The sequence below is a fragment of the Grammomys surdaster genome, unplaced genomic scaffold (genome assembly GCF_004785775.1).
Source record: "Grammomys surdaster isolate TR1022 unplaced genomic scaffold, NIH_TR_1.0 338, whole genome shotgun sequence".
Classification (NCBI taxonomy): domain Eukaryota; kingdom Metazoa; phylum Chordata; class Mammalia; order Rodentia; family Muridae; genus Grammomys; species Grammomys surdaster.
Genome location: NW_021604757.1, coordinates 1037308 through 1052781, shown reverse-complemented (window position 1 = coordinate 1052781; position 15474 = coordinate 1037308). Strand labels below are relative to the sequence as shown.

The following is a 15474-nucleotide window of genomic DNA, read 5'->3' as shown; positions in this document are numbered from 1 at the left end:
CGGCATCCCACAAAGCCGTAACCTCCATTACCAACATTTTCCCGAGTCACAAACTGAGTCACAGAAACAGTTACAGAGCTAGGAAGTGAAACTCTAGAGTGCAATGTTGGGCTACATGCCACACTATGTGCTGGGCCATGTGTCATACTATGTGCTCAAGCTCTAGCAGGCAGAATAAAGGGGCAGAACAGGAAAGAGCACAATTACTCACACTCAGGGCATTGCTGAGTCCTCTGTCCTGAGTTCTGTGTGTGTGTGTGTGTGTGTGTGTGTATGTGTGTGTGTCACCTGAACACCAAGGAAAGACCGGTTAGCAGCAGAGCCAGGAAGGGACTCTCAGAGAGAAGAGGGAACTTATCTACGTTCACACAGTGGACAAACACCAGAGCTGGACTTTGTGACAAGACCAGAACGCAGGCCTCTGATCCTCTCAGCTGCTTCTACGTGTCTGTCCTGTGTGTCTGTCATCTGCTAACAGGAAACACACTGTGGTGCAGGGGAATCCCAGAAGTGAGTCAGGAGTAAGTCAACTGGATAAATCCCAGCTGGACCCTGCAGGGCACTGGCTTCGGGGTCGACTCCTCTCAGTAAGACAGTATCAGTGGCTGAGAGGAACACATCCAGACCACTGGACCGTGTTTACCTCTGAGCTTTCCCTTCTGGCTTCTCAGAACCAGGCTGGCTCTTTCCTGCTGAGATTAAACAGGTCACAACCCCATCCTGTCCCACACAGGGGTCCAGGCTGAGCAGCCTGGGTTCTACCCACTCTCCCCGCCAGCAGCCTCTTGCAGAGCCAAGCCCTGGCTGTTTGATGCTACTGATTATATCATGGCTACAACGCAGCTTCCCACAGAGGAAGTGAGCATAACGGTTTAGAGCAGAGGCATAGGCTAATCTCTCGGAGCGATGCAGGAGAACCAGCAGGCCTAACACTCTTTAAATCCAAAGCAATGCTCAGGGCTTAGGCTGCTGGATCAGGTGCCACTCCCCCCACCCAAAGTATGAGGATCCAAGTCTGTTTGGCCCTCAAGGGAAAATGGGTAGATCCCCAAGGTGGAGGGAGTTGCCAGCTAGTGGGAACTTCCTTCCGCTTCTAAAATAAGGGGCTCTCCTGCATGTCAAACTTCAGAGTAGCCTCAGACAACCAAAATCCACCCTCTGTGGGAATTTGTGACCAAATGACTGATCCTTCACTCCTGCCTTTTCTGGGCTGAACAGGGAAGGCTGGGTACTTTTCCTTCCCATCCTGATCAGACACTCACTGCTAATTGGCACAGGCTCCCTGACTCCACCCCTTCATTCGTGAACATAGGGCGTTCTTGGGGGCCACCATTCTGTCACTCAACAGCATTCGCCCTCCCTGTGACTACCACCCACTCAGTGTGGTCACCTTCTGAGCCCTGACTGTGCCCCATGAGCAGGGCATAGCTGGATTCCACCACTCTTGGCTATCTGTCATTCCTAACCTGTGGTTTCCTCTCACCAAAAGTCCCCCAGACTTCCTAGGTCCTCTACCCCTGCATATCTAGCACACACAGGGTCAAGCTTTGTACTACTCCCCTGCCCTAAACCCTTCAAGACTCCTCTCTTCCCAAGACACATGCCCAAGCTTTTCTCACTGGCATCCAGAGCCCTTCTGGGGTTCATCTCATTACCATTTCTACTTTAATACTCTGAGAGCCCAGCCTTAGCTAGACCAGTGGTTCTCAACCTGTGGGCTGTGACCCCTTTGGGGGTCAAACGACCCTTTCACAGAGGTTGCTCATGGCCATTGGAAAACATAGACATTTACAATTAACAGCAGCAGAACTGCAGTTATGAAACAGCAACAAAAATCATTTAATGGTCAAGGGTCACCACAACATGAGGAATTGTATTAAAAAACTGCAGTCATTAGGAACGTTGGGATCCACTGACCTAGACCAGAAACCATTTCTCAAGAGCTCCATCAACAAGCTGTACCTTTGAGCATCTATCTCCGTCAAAAAAAAAAAAAAAAAACCTTCTGGCTCACCTTTCTAGTCCTTAAGGCCCCAAAGGCCCCTCTCATCATTTCTTCAAATATCTTGTGTCACATTCTCTGACTCAAGCCCCTTCCCAGATGCTGAGTGACCAAAGGGTGTGGGCCCATGGTTGTGCCATTGCTTGACATTTCATGTCACAGAATGGGAGTGGTAGTGGAAGGGTCCCATACACACCAGGCATAGTTGGTACTGAATGTCTCCTTCTCCTAAGGGTGCTCCCTCCTCACTTAGAAAATTCTCATCTAATGCCATCGAAAAGCTGACATCCATGGAGCAGGCAGTGTGTGGGTCAAAGAGTAGTCAGGACTGGGAAGTCCAGGCAGACAAGTCCTGCTCAAGTCTAAACCCCATCTCTGCTATCCACTCTGGTTCTCCAGAGTCTCCTCACAGATTCTATGCCCTCCCCCTACAGTCTTTCCAAGTGGCCCAGGCTTCAGCCAGGCTTTCCAGAACTTTCCAGCTGACTCAACAGCAAGGCTCATCTGCCCTCAAAATGCAAGGATTTCACATGTAGTACCTTCCATGCCTTCTGTGCCCAGCCCTGCTCACGCAGACCATGTGCCCTTTCTACCCTAAACAGAGCTTGCAGTGAAACAGCCCGTATCAGCCACTAAAACCTCACAGACTACTGGGACTTCCCCTGAAATAGCCCAGGCTGTGTGAGAGCCTCTCCAGGAGGGGACAGGTTGGGGAGCCTCACAGTACCTCAGGATGAGGCTAATGCTAGGCCCACGTGAGGATGGACTCATTAAGCAGGGTTTTTTTGGGGGGTGGGGGTCCTTTAAATTCAATACCCATCATCCCCAAGCAATGCTACAGACTGAGGCCCTCTTTTGTCCAGATAACATACTTTCTGACCCACAAAAGAACAAGACGACGTTGATAGCTGGTGTCAGTTTCTGACTCTGATGAGGTCAGGGATGAGACAGCTGCAGCTACCCACCAGCCCTCCAAACCAAGCCAAACCCCAAAGATGAGTTGATTTCCCAGAAGGAAGACAGCACACCACCTGCCCATTGACATCACAGGAGCTTTTAAGTGAGGCTTCTGGGTACCCAATGTTCTGTCAGGAATGGTACACACAGTTTCACTTAGTTCTTGCTACTACTGTTAAGCCATTGCTATGCAAGTTACAGATGAGGAAACTAAGATTTGAAGGCGAGTGGAATCCAATTAGGCTGAATCCCAAAGACTAGAACCCTTGCCACAGCCAGGACCCAGGACACCCCCCCACCATCAGAAGTGGAGCCCCTTCAGCATGAATACCTAATCCCTGGCACAGCAAGGAGCTGTAGGGCTTGGCTCGATTCTGAACAGGTTTGGAAGGGTTTCCCCTTCTTCTCCCCGTGCACCCCAAAAGAGTTATGCGATCCCTCCAGGTGTCTCTTCCACCAGGTCACCTGGAAAAGTTTGACTAGTTTCCACTCCAAGTTCCATCCAGTTCAGTGGTGCGCTCAGAACTTGGAAGGAGGGAAAGAATGGAAATCGCCTTGCTTTGGAATCCCTTCCAATAACCCAGGGCAACTTAAATAGTTTCTCTCAGTGGCATTTTGCGGAAGTCGCTGAGGTCTAGCTACGCAATCTGAAAGCTAGTGATCTCACGCACCACAATGCTTGTCACCTGTTAGCCCTCACATTCCGGGCTTTTGTTGAGAAAGGGCACTCTGGGTGATCGAAGCTCATCTCAATCAACTTCCTCCTTCTGGAACCCGAGGAGCTCCGGACTGGGGGCAGGGACAGTCCCGGAGCCACAGGGCTGGTGTGTAGCGCAGCCAGAACTAGGGAGTTCGGGACTTGGAGGTGGACGATCCTTTTCAGCTACTAACTGCTCTAGTCTGTTACCTGTTGCCAAGCGGACCCCACCGGCTTGGCGGAATGGGTCCTACTTGGAAGTTCGGGCAAAGCTAAGTTTGCTTCTGATTATCCTGTCCCCTCCCCCAGGCTTCTCTTACCTGCTGCCTGGGTTCTGGCTACGCGCTTTAAGTCCGGCGTCTTCTGCTGGCGCCCCAACCCGCGTCTGACTGCGCAGCTTGGCTCTATCCCTCAGCTCTCCCCCACCACCCCCTCCCGAAGTCAGTCCAGAAACTCAACGGCCTTGTCAGGCCACGCCACGCCCCCGAGACCACGCCCCCGACACGCCCCCTACACCGCTCCTCTCTGGGCCCTGTGGGAGGTAGCACCAGGCTCCGCCCATCACAGTCTCAAGGTTCAGTCAAACAGCACAGCACCGGGCTGCCCTTTGCCAAGCTCTGCCTGCGGCCCTGCAGCCTGGCTCGGAGCGGGACCCACTCCGACCCACTACAGTCCAGAGGTGAAGCCGCGCACGCATCTTGCTCCGTCTGCTTTGGGCCTCCAGGTGATGAGGCCGGCCGGGAACTCCGAGTGTCTGCCCTTCCAGTCTCTCTTACTCTTGCCTAACGGTCTCACCCGCTGCGGTCTCCCTCTTCCTTCCCACTTCCCAACTAGGCCGCCGGCGGTCCTCCGAAGCCCTCCCGGTCACCCCTTTGCCTCCACCACTTTCCCCCGGGGCTCACCCCTAGGCCTCCAACTGGAAGACAACTCCCCGGCTCCGCCCCTTCCCGGAGATTCTCTACTCCGCCCTGATCCTGTTCCCCTTAGCAACCTGGCTCAGGGCTGAAGCCCTGGGGCCCCGACGCTGGCATTCTAGGATGGGCCGTATCCTGGTGCTACCCGGGAATGGCGTGGGAGCGTTCGCGTTCCAAGACCAGGTCACCATGTGGAGGCGGCTGGAGCCAAGCGCTATCTGAAAATATTAACAGCTACCAGTGGTTGAACTTTTGCTCGGAGACAGGCTGAAAGCCGAGAGCTGTGGAAGCCCTGATCTTTGAGTTCCTACCACTCATAGGCTACTTTCCTTGTGCCCATTTTACAGATGCACTGCCCTAGCTTTAGAAGGGGGAAGTCGTGGGCTAGAGTCGTCCGTGAACCATTCCAACGTCCTCGAATCCTACTTATACTTGTAGTAACTTGTCTGGATTTTGGCCCTTGAAGAAGCGGCCCAGGCCAGCCAGCTGTGGTACAGCTAGCTGGGTGTGGCAGGAGTGGGCTGAGGGCCTGAGCCCTCCATGGCTGGCTTCTTCTTTGAGAAGGTGGGCTGCCAGTGATCTCCAGATGTCTGCACACACCACCCTGCACTTCAGACTGTGGACCAGCCTCAGGCAGGTTACCAGGTTGACAACCAGGGCCATTAACCTGTGAGCTGCCAAAGTACTTTAGCAACACATTATCTCATTGGCACAGCAGAGCAAGCGGCTGAGGGAGGGAATGAATGAGCTTGTTTTGCAGGTAGGATGTTGGAAGCAAAGCGGCTCAGTGGTTCTCAAAGCTGTTCTCACCCCAGAAGCCTGGGAACTTGTTAGGATCATGTTTGGGGTTTGAGGCACCCCAGAACAACTCAGTGAGAAACTGCAGTGGTTTGTTTTCACAAGGGTCCCAGGTGATTGTGAGTCAGCTTAGAGGTTGAGAGCCACTGTTGAGCATAGGTGAAGACATTAGGGTGGGTTGAGGACTCACTCACTACCTAGGTAGACCTGGTAGCTGTGTTACCCAGGGCAAGATGAGGTAGTTAGAATGAGCCTTTTAAGAAGGGACTCACAGGCTGGAGAGATGGCTCAGTGGTTAAGAGCACTGACTGCTCTTCCAGAGGTCCTGAGTTCAAATCCCAGCAACTACATGGTGGCTCACAACCATCTACAATGGAGTCTGGTCTGATGCCCTCTTCTGGTATGTCTGAGGAGAGCAATGGTGTACTCATGTACATAAAAAGAAGGGACTCACAAAACCAAAGCCAAGCCAAACAACCTAGCCTAATAAAATCATATTGTTGGTTTATTGAGAGAGAGAGAGAGAGAGAGAGAGAGAGAGAGAGAGAGAGAGAGAGAGACGGACAGACTAACAGCCCATGTGGTGGCTCACACCTGTAATCCCAGCACTCAGGAGGTAGAGTCTGAAGAATCAGGAGTTTGAAGCCAACCTTGGCTAAACAACTTGGGCTGCATGAAAAGACAAAAACAAACAAAAAAAAATACAGATTAATAACAAAAATATTTTGAGGGTGCCCATTGGAAATAACATTTTCTTTACTTTCAGTTTTTTTTTTCTTTTTCCTTTTTTGAGATAGGATCTCATGTAGCCCAGGCTGCTCTTTATTTCCTGCCGCTGATCTTCCAACTTCCTGATTGTGGAGATGAGAAGAGATGGCATTTCCCAAGAGCTGAGCCTTGTGAGGGGACTGAGCCGGGGATGATGCTATAAACTGAAGCCCCTGCACTTGGGAGGTAAAGGTGGGAGGGTCATGAGTTCGAGTCATCCTTGAAAATGGGTTTCCACCAACGCATTATAAACCAGACTAGACCAGATTAAAACAGATAAAGGCTTCTCCTAGTCGGGCTCACCTGTCCCAAGGAAGTAGGCCAGGGAATCACGCAGCAGGGCTCACACAAAGGGCTTTTATGGGTCTTAGGCGAGGGATGATGATGTGTCAGCTTGGAGCTGGGATCATGCCCATATATGGTCAAAAGCTGAGCTATGTGTAGATTGCCAGAAATGCAGAGCTGAGGGGTGGGAATTAGGCTGGAGTTTTCTCAGAGCAGGTGGGGTTGAGGGAAGGAGAGCAGATGGGCCAGGGTGAGCAGGGGTGCCAACCAAACATTTAGCGATAGGATGGTCCCAGGCCACTCCAAAAATAGGTAATAAATTAATCAAACAATTTATATACTAAGCTTAGGAAACAGGCTAGAGAGATGGCTCATGGCATGGAGTGCTTGCTGCTCCTCCAGAGGCCCCGAGTTTGTCCCCAGGACCTAAGCAGGGAGGCTTAGCTGCAACTCCAGCTACGTTCAGGGAACATACACGGTCCTCAGATATCAGCCATTTATCCCATAAGATGTCAAGATCTCACCTTGTTCCCAGACACTATGAACACTTGTGACACAGAGCCACAATGGGAGAACAGGAACAGGGGCGCTGCTGTGTCCTGGGCTGGGTGCTAGATCTTGACCTGGTCCATCTTTTGCCAAGTGGCCATAAAATACTTTCCTTCCCACCCTTCTCTGAGTCCTCCTTGACCCCCAAGCTAGGATGTTCGTAATAGTGACACATCGATGGCTCTTGTGTGACAAGACTTCCTGAGGAGATTCAACATACACATCAAATCTCCCCTGACAGGAAACCCACAACAGACCAAAGCATGATACTACCCAAGTCCAACTTGGCGAACGATAAATCTCCAATGCACACCCCAGACACAAGTGACATCTCACAGAAGCTGGGAACCTGAAGCACAAGACAAAGCTTCAGAGAGCTCCACAGGTTAGAGTGTGCTTTCCAAGTGATTTAGTTGATCTAAATCCCTTCCAGGCATCTCAGCCTATTTCTTGGTCTGAGTCTTCTTTGGAGTTAACTTGTCGAAACTCTTTGCAGCTTTATTGCTTCCTCTAGGAGGAAGGGGCTTAGTGAATCTGGTCAGTTTCAGGGACTTCCTGAAGCTATTTTGAGTTATTTACCTTCCTGCTAAAAGAGGATCCCTGAAAGATAGGATGTTTCAACCTTGGAGAAAATTGGTACATAACAGGCCAAAGGCTTGAGTCCCATCAGACCCTCCCTAACCCAGATAGTTCCCCCTCCACCAAATTGTCCCTCCTATTTAAATCATGTTGGCACCCCTTTACTATTCAGGCCACTCCAGATTGGAGATGGGGGCAGCTGTGGGAAGCAGGGAAGTAGGCGTGCAGTTTCTGGAATTCCTGCCACACAAGGCACATTATCTTCTGCACTCCTGCTGAGGTTTTCCCCAAAGGCACTTGCAGCCTGGGGTTCTGGTCCTATTGTACAGGCCTCATTTAGCACAAGAAACCCAAGTTTAGAGTACAATTTCGATGTGCATCCTCTTTTCCAGAGTAGTTGACAGACCAGATAACAAAAGGTTCATCCTCCTGCCTGACCATCATCTTTATAACCACCAGCAAAAGCGTGTTCCATGTTTCAGGGACTTCTGCAGCTTCCTGAAGAAATAAGAGCATGTGAGGAGGTCATGTGAGGAGGTCAGCTTGGGTTCATAGCTGGGCCCACCCACCTGAGTCTCTTTCCTGTCCTCATCTCTATCTAGGCCAAAACAATACTGGACTCAGTCATGGGGACACCCCAGCCCATCTGTCCATACTTGCTCCACAAAGCCACTGCCTCCAGGAGTTGCACACCTGCAACAGGGCCAATTATCTAGGGACAGAGGAATCAGGAGGTTTGGGTTGCCCTTGAGGCTGTATTTGAGCCAGCTGGACAGAAACCCCCAGTGTTTCCACACTGAGGCATGGTCAAGATGACCCTGTAGACACAGTGCCTCTCTGAGTCTAGGTCCTTGTCCCTTAGAACTTATCTAAGTTATCACAGTGTCTGAGACTGTAAGGGCTGGCTTGGGTGGCTATAGACCCAGCTATATGGATGGATGGATGGATGGATGGATGGATGGATGGATGGAATCCCAGTAATGTTGACTCCCTTCCTTCCAGCTTTACCTGGGGGCATTTTGCCAGGAAGAAAAACGGACTTCTAGTGAGAGATTCCCATCTGGTGTGGAATCCTTAGGCCATTCCAGAGGTAACGCCAAGGGAGCTGAAGGGGGGCAAGAGAGCTTAGCAGAAGGTTTCAAATGGCCAATTGGACAGTGTGGGGTGGTGACTAAACTTTTAAAGAAGTATAAATACTATTACTATAACACAATACCTGACGCCAGAAGACTTATAAAGAACTCTGTTTTGAAGCATGTTTTTCAGGACATGGTCCACATCTGGTGATGTTTATTTTTGACAGGGTTTCCACTAGCACAGGACATCACAGTGCAGGGCAGAAAATGCACTGTGTGTTGTCTGGCCCAGTGTGTTGTCTGGCCCAGTGTTCTGCTGTGAAGAGATACCACAGCCATGGCTGCTGTTAGGAAAGCATTTAATTGGGGCTTGCTTACAGTTTCAGAAGTTTCATGCATTATCAGAATGGCAGGGAGCATGAAGGCACACGGGAAGACACGATGCTGGAGACATAGCAGAGAGTTCTGTATCTAGATCCATAGACAGCAGAAAGAGACACTGGGACTGGCTTGGATTTTTTGAAACATCAAAGGCCACTCCAGTGTCACACTTTCTCCAACAAGGCCACACCTCCTAGTCTATCTTAAGTAGTGACACTCCCTGATAAGTGAACATTTAAATACAGGAGCCTGTGGGGGCCATGCTCTCTCAAACCACCACAGTACACTTACCTGTAGTCACTATACGTGGGAGCTGGAAGCTGGAGCATCAGGAGGTCAAGGTCAGCCTCAAGAAAGGTGGGGAGGGGAAGAGAGGAAGGGATGGAGAGAGGAAGGGATGGGGACAGGAAGGGATGGGGAGAGGAAGGGATGGGATAGTCACCGTGCTGAACACAGGCCTCCCTTCCTCTCTCTGAGGCCTCCAGGCGGTTTGGCTTTCTCATAGCAAGGCTTCTGGTTTCTGAACACTTGGAGGATGAGGTTAAAGCGTGTGTTGTCTTGAGATCCAGCCTTGGAAGTCAGATGGTGTCTTCCTTCTCATTCCACAGTGGAGATCAGACAGGAGCATTGTGTTCAAAGGAGAGAACATTTGAGCTTCCTCTGAGAAGGCAGAAGTTGTAGAGTAGTTGCTGTGAGAAGCTGCTGCAGATTTCAAGTGGGTCCTCAGTGAGATGGGCTGGAATTTCCTTTGACGAGAACTGGGAATCAAAATTAAATTGATTTAAAGCAAGAACAATCTTTTAGAATTTTCTAGATGGAGGAAGCCCCTCTTGCCCCTTGGCCAGCCCTATTTCCTTGGCATTGTGAACTTGAACAGATTTTTTTTTCAGTCTCCCTAATAATGTTCATTCTTAGGAGGCCTGCTTCCCGTGTGGGAACAGAGGTACAGGAAAGTATTTGCCTGGTATCAAGATGATGAAGAAAAGGGAAAGGCCAACATGGCCAACTCTAGCAGCTTACAGCCCAACTTCTACCTGTCTTAGCTGCAGAAACCACAACCCAAGAACAGCCTTGGATTTGGCCATAGCCAGAGACCCAGATTCTGAGCACCCAGAACAGAACAAACACCCTTCCACAAAGGTCTACTCTGGACTAGAGAGCTTCCCCAGCTAGCATCTAACTGTCAGAGAGGACACTGGCCCCTTTATGGCTCCTGGCAGACCTCCGTTGCAGCACCTCTGTGCCTGCCCATGTCTGAGTCCCTGAGTTCCCGTCGGCATCTCCTCCAGTCCGTAGCATTTGGATCTGTCCAGCTGAGACACTGGTCTTTATTTTCGTGGCTTGTGGAGCCATAGTGTTCTGACCTTGAAACCTGTCCCAGCTGGGTCACAGCCACGGCAACGACCTTGTTTCCACTGGAGAGCCTGGGTGCATTCTAGTGGCAGTGATTTAGCCAAGGATCACCCAGACCTGATTTTACCCACTGTCCCTTGCTATCTCTGAAGTTCCAGGGGAACCACCTCACCTTGGCCTGAGGTGTGTGGCTATTAGCCTTTCCAGGAAAGTGACTGTGGCAACCGTGGTTGTAAAGGTGACCAGTTACAGAACCTAGCAAGCCTGCTTTCAGTCTCTGCAGGAATAGAAGCCAGAGGCCTGCGCCGACCAGGTGAGCGTTTGACTCCCAGCTCCTGCCATGCTTTAATTTTTTGTATTACCATTTTCCCTTTAATTTATTCTTCTCACACATATTACATCTTGACTGCAGTTTCCCCTTCCCCCTCCCCTAGTGTCTTCCCCTCTCACCTCTGCTCAGGAAAGAGCACACCACATAGGAACAGCTACCAAACATGGCACAACAAGCTACACTAAGACCAGACAGTCTCACATAGAGGCTGGACGAGGCCACCCAGTAGGAGAAAAGGAGTCCCAAAGGCAGGCAGAAGAGTCAGAGAGCCTGTTCCCACGGTTAGGAGTCCCCAAGAACACTGAGCAGTACAAGCATAGCATAGATGCAGAGGACCTAGGTCAGACCCATGCAGGCTCCCCGATCTCTGCAAACCCTCATGAGTTCTGCTCAGTTGATTCTGTGGGCCGTGTCCTTGTGGCATCCTTGATCCCTATGTCTCCTCCAGTCTCCCTCCCCGTCCTCTGCAGGACCCCAAGCTCTGCCTAACGTTTGACTGTGGAACTCTGCATCTGCTCCCATTGGTTGCTATGCTAGATGAAGTCTCTCTGGTGACAGTTATGCTAGGCTCGGGTCTCAGCACATCCTGCAGGCAGGAAAAACTGTAGGTCAGAGATTTTGTGGCTGGGTTTGGGCCTCAGTCCCTCCATTTGAAGCCTTGGTTGATTGCAGAGGGAGCTGGTTCTGGCTCTGTGTCCCCCATTACCGGGAATCTTCTCTAGTGTCACCCTCATAGATTCTATGTGGGTTCCATTGTACTAGGTTTCTACTTCACTCCAGAAATGCTTCACTCCCCAATTTCAGTCATCCTTCCCACTACTCTCTCCCTCCCTGACCGGCCTGATCCCTCCTGTCCCCATCCCCACCCACCCCCAGTCTACCCTGAAGTCTGTTTCCTCCTCCCAGAAAGACCCCAGCATCTCCCACTAAGCCCTCACTGTTACTAGTCTATCTGTCTGTGGAGTGTAGCATGCTTGTCCTTTACTTTACACACAAAATCCACATTTGTCTTTCCCACCAGGGATTCTGATGTTTTTTTTTTTTTTAAAAAGAACAAGTGTAGGCGTGTCAACTAATTTAATAACGGGATGCTACACTCCACTTTTCATAAAGGTCATTCATTATTTGGCAATCTCTGCACCTAGTCCGTTAATGTCTTCATCTACAGTTTCCTGCCACAACTGCTTTTTTTCCTTTTCAGGCATCAGCTTGACCCCAAGATGGGGGCTGGGCACTCCAAACATTCATGAACCTACACCTTAGTAGCTGTGAGTTTATTTGGTCTTTTTATTTGTTTGTTTGTTTGTTTGTCTTGAGACAGAGTCTCTCTAATGTGTAGCTCTGGCTGTCCTGGAACTCTCTATGAAGATCAGGCTGGCCTCACAGAAATCCAGCTATCTCTAGCTTCTAAATGCTATTTCTTTCCTTTTAAAATTTATCCATTTTTTTTTAAAAATTTTGAGACAGACCTCACTACATGGACAGAATGCTGGGATTAAAGGCGTGTGTCACCGTGCCTGGACAAGATCTGTTCTGATTTTTATTTAATACATGTGTGTATGTGAATACCGTTGTGGGCTCTCAGGAAGCCAGAAGAGGGTACTGATTCCTTGAAGTGTAGTTTTAGACAGTTGTAAGCTGTTAAAGTTGGTGCTGGGAACTGAACCAGGGTCTTCTGCATGAGCAGAACAAGGTTTGAACCCATGAGCAGCCCCCTATGAGTTTACTTGTAACTGAAATTCCTGTGATACTTTATTAGTTGTTTTGCTGAGCATGAACCGTGCACCAAAGTGAGTTTTAAAAGTAAGGAAGCCCTGTCCTTTTCTGCAGTAGAGCATACGGAAGCCATTACACAGGGCCCTCCTGCTCCCATGCGAGGGTTGCGGGTTGGCAAAGCCGACACAGAGGAGACCCGTGCAGTGTGGCTTTTTGTGGGCATACGTAAGAGCAAACGTCTGTCCACCTTAGTTCAAGCAAACACAGCGTCAGACTCAAGAAACAGATCCAGCAGTCTCGCCGGGTGAATCCATGGGTTTCTTGGAGTTTACTCCAGGGAGCATGAGCTACGCTCAGGCAGCTGGAGCGGCAGCAAAAAGCCTTTCCCAATAGGGGCGGAGTCTCACACCGGCTGCATCCTGGAGCTTCTAAGGCAGGCAGCTCTGCTGGAGTCTCCGCTCCCTGGCAAAGCTACTTTGTAACCATGGGGAGATAGGAGTCTTGGGAATCCTGTATGCTACTGAGGACCAGGAGCCTTGAACATTTCCGTAGCTTTCTAAGTCTTCCCAGCCCTCTTCCTCCCCTCGGGAGGGAATGTTTCAGTTCAGAGGAAACAGCTGCACAAAACTCCCCTAAAAAATTTCATGTCCAGTCCCCATCCACCAGAGGTAGATGAGAAGGTACCGGAGAGGGAGAAGCAGGAAGGCAGCCCCAGCACCTGATCTGGGGGTGGAGGCCACGCAGCAGGCAAGCCTTCCGCAAGCCAAACCCAGGGTCACACAAAACACTCTAATTCCCATGCTCCAGAGGAGGTAGGCCAGCCTGGTCTACATTGGGACTTTCAGGCCTATCAAAACAAAACACTCCAGTAGTCCAAAAAGCCAGTGGTGGGGCCACATAAACATTTTTTTTTTCCTGTGAGACTTGAGTTGGAGAAGTGTCAAGTCTGTGGCCAGCATTTAAAAACCGGGAAATTTCACATTAACATTCAACTGTATATTTCCTGCTGTGGGAGTAAAGAAAGAAAAGGATAAGAGAGAAAGAAAAAAAGGAATCTCTTGATGTGAGTTGGAATTGGGTAACAGCTGGAAAGACCTGGCTACAGCTGGACAGACAGACCTGGCTACAGCTGGACAGACAGACCTGGCTACAGCTGGACAGACAGACCTGGACTACAGCTGGACAGACAGACCTGGACTACAGCTGGACAGACAGACCTGGACTACAGCTGGACAGACAGACCTGGACTACTGCTAGACAGACAGGGGGCTGTCGTTGTCCACTCCAGTTGCAACATCCACCATCCAGATGGCCACAGCTTCTGACCCTCTGTCACTCACTCCACCAAGTCTCTCCTGTCACCTGTCAGGTTCTATGGGACACAAGATCCTATAGAAATCCATAGATACTGGCTACCCGTCATACTGTGTCGTATGGTGTTCTGGAGTGAGATGGCTCACACCAGGCCGTTTTCTTATGTTACCCTGACACTGGCCCCTCTGAGGACCTCTGTGCCGGTTTCCTCACTTTTGAACTCTTGCATTTTACAGGAAATATGAGGGAAAGAGGTCGTATTCCTTGCTCCAAAACGAGGTCATCTATCGCCCCCTCGTGTCCACAGTTGTCAGTGCAGCCAATCTTCTGGCCTGGAGAGAAACCAGAGATGAAGTGTGTGTGTGTGTGTGTGTGTGTGTGTGTGTGTGTGTTGTGAGAGACAGACAGACATAAATGGTGAAAGACTGAGTTTGTGTTTCTGTGTGCTGTGTCACCTCCTTCAACCAGTCAGGATCTCATGTTATTCCTATGGCTGGGGACCAGAAGAAGGAATTTGGACCCCACCTAAGTCTTCAACTGCAGACATTCTCCCTGTCTCAGACCTGGGTCACACGGGTCAGCGTCGGTTGGTGGACAGCACAGTGCCCTGTGCCTGGAGGTGGCCATGGCAAAGGGAACGATTACAGAATAATTGCAACACGTTTGAGTCATTGAGGGCAAGAGCGGGCCTGGACAGGAGAGGCAGGGTCCAGGAGGAAATCCTCAGCCACAAGACAACAGTGCAGAGCAGGTATGACAAATGTCGCTGTCCCCACCCTCTGTCTGAAGCCCCAGAGGGAAGCATAAACTGGCGTTGCCTGGCCCAGCCAGCAGGGCCTGGGAAGCCCTTTGAAGAACCAGCTTCTTCCAGACATTCCCTTCTAGATCCCAGCCTGGGCAGAGTGTCTGTGGGGGTGGGGACAGCCTAGACTACTGCATCCACACTGCTCTCTAGAGAGCTTAGAACTTGTTATTCTCCTGCCTCAGTCTTCCACATGCTAAGATGACAGACTTAAGTCTCCATGGCTAGCTAGATCCATATTTAAGGACCTTGCTTTGCAGAGGAGAAAACAGAAGGAGAAAGTAGTTCTAGTCTCTGATGAGGTTAAGACTTGGCTTCGATGGAGGCGTTGTTCCAGGCCAGTCGCCTCAACTCCAGGAGCTGTCAGCCATGTCTAGTCAGTGTCCACTGTGGCTGCTGTCTGATAACTTCTGGGTCCCCAGAGAGGAGATGTGTGCAGAGCCAAACAGCAAGCCATGAAATCCCAAAAATGTTGAATAAATAAATATTTTTCCCTGTAGGGAGAAAATCATCTCAGGTGTCTAATGAGAGACAGGAAGTGGACTAACACAGCAGGCCTGACTCCAGCCCTTGAAAAACCTGAATCAAAACCTTCGTCATGCATGCCACGTACAATGGTCTATTTCTGTCCAAGGTGCCTCCTCGTTGAGTTCCAGTCTTCTTGTAAAGCAGTGTCATATTTTGGGTTTTACTGCTGTGAAGAGACACCAAGACCAAGGCAACTCTTATAAAGGACAGCATTTAATTAGGGCTGGTTTACAGGCTCAGAGGTTCAGTTCATTATCAAGGCAGGAACATGGCAGTGTCCAGGCAGGCATGGTGCAGGAGGAGCTGAGAGTTCTACATCTTCATCTGGAGGCTGCTAGCGAATACTGACTTCTAGGCAGCTAGGGTGAGCGTCTTATAGCCCACACCTACAGTGACACACCCACTCCAACAAGGCCACACCCAC

General features: G+C 50.3%; 1 protein-coding gene across 2 annotated transcripts in view; it reads right to left on the bottom strand.

The window, feature by feature from the left end:
- Positions 1–4148, bottom strand: part of Cd82 (CD82 molecule) — a 44956-nt gene extending 40808 nt beyond the window's left edge. The window contains exon 1 of one of the 2 annotated variants that reach the window (XM_028778492.1): positions 3977–4148. The gene's annotated coding sequence lies outside the window, so the exon portion shown is untranslated. The remainder of the gene's footprint in view (positions 1–3976) is intronic. The other variant, XM_028778493.1, reaches the window with a different exon arrangement.
- Between the last annotated feature and the right edge of the window lie 11326 nt (positions 4149–15474).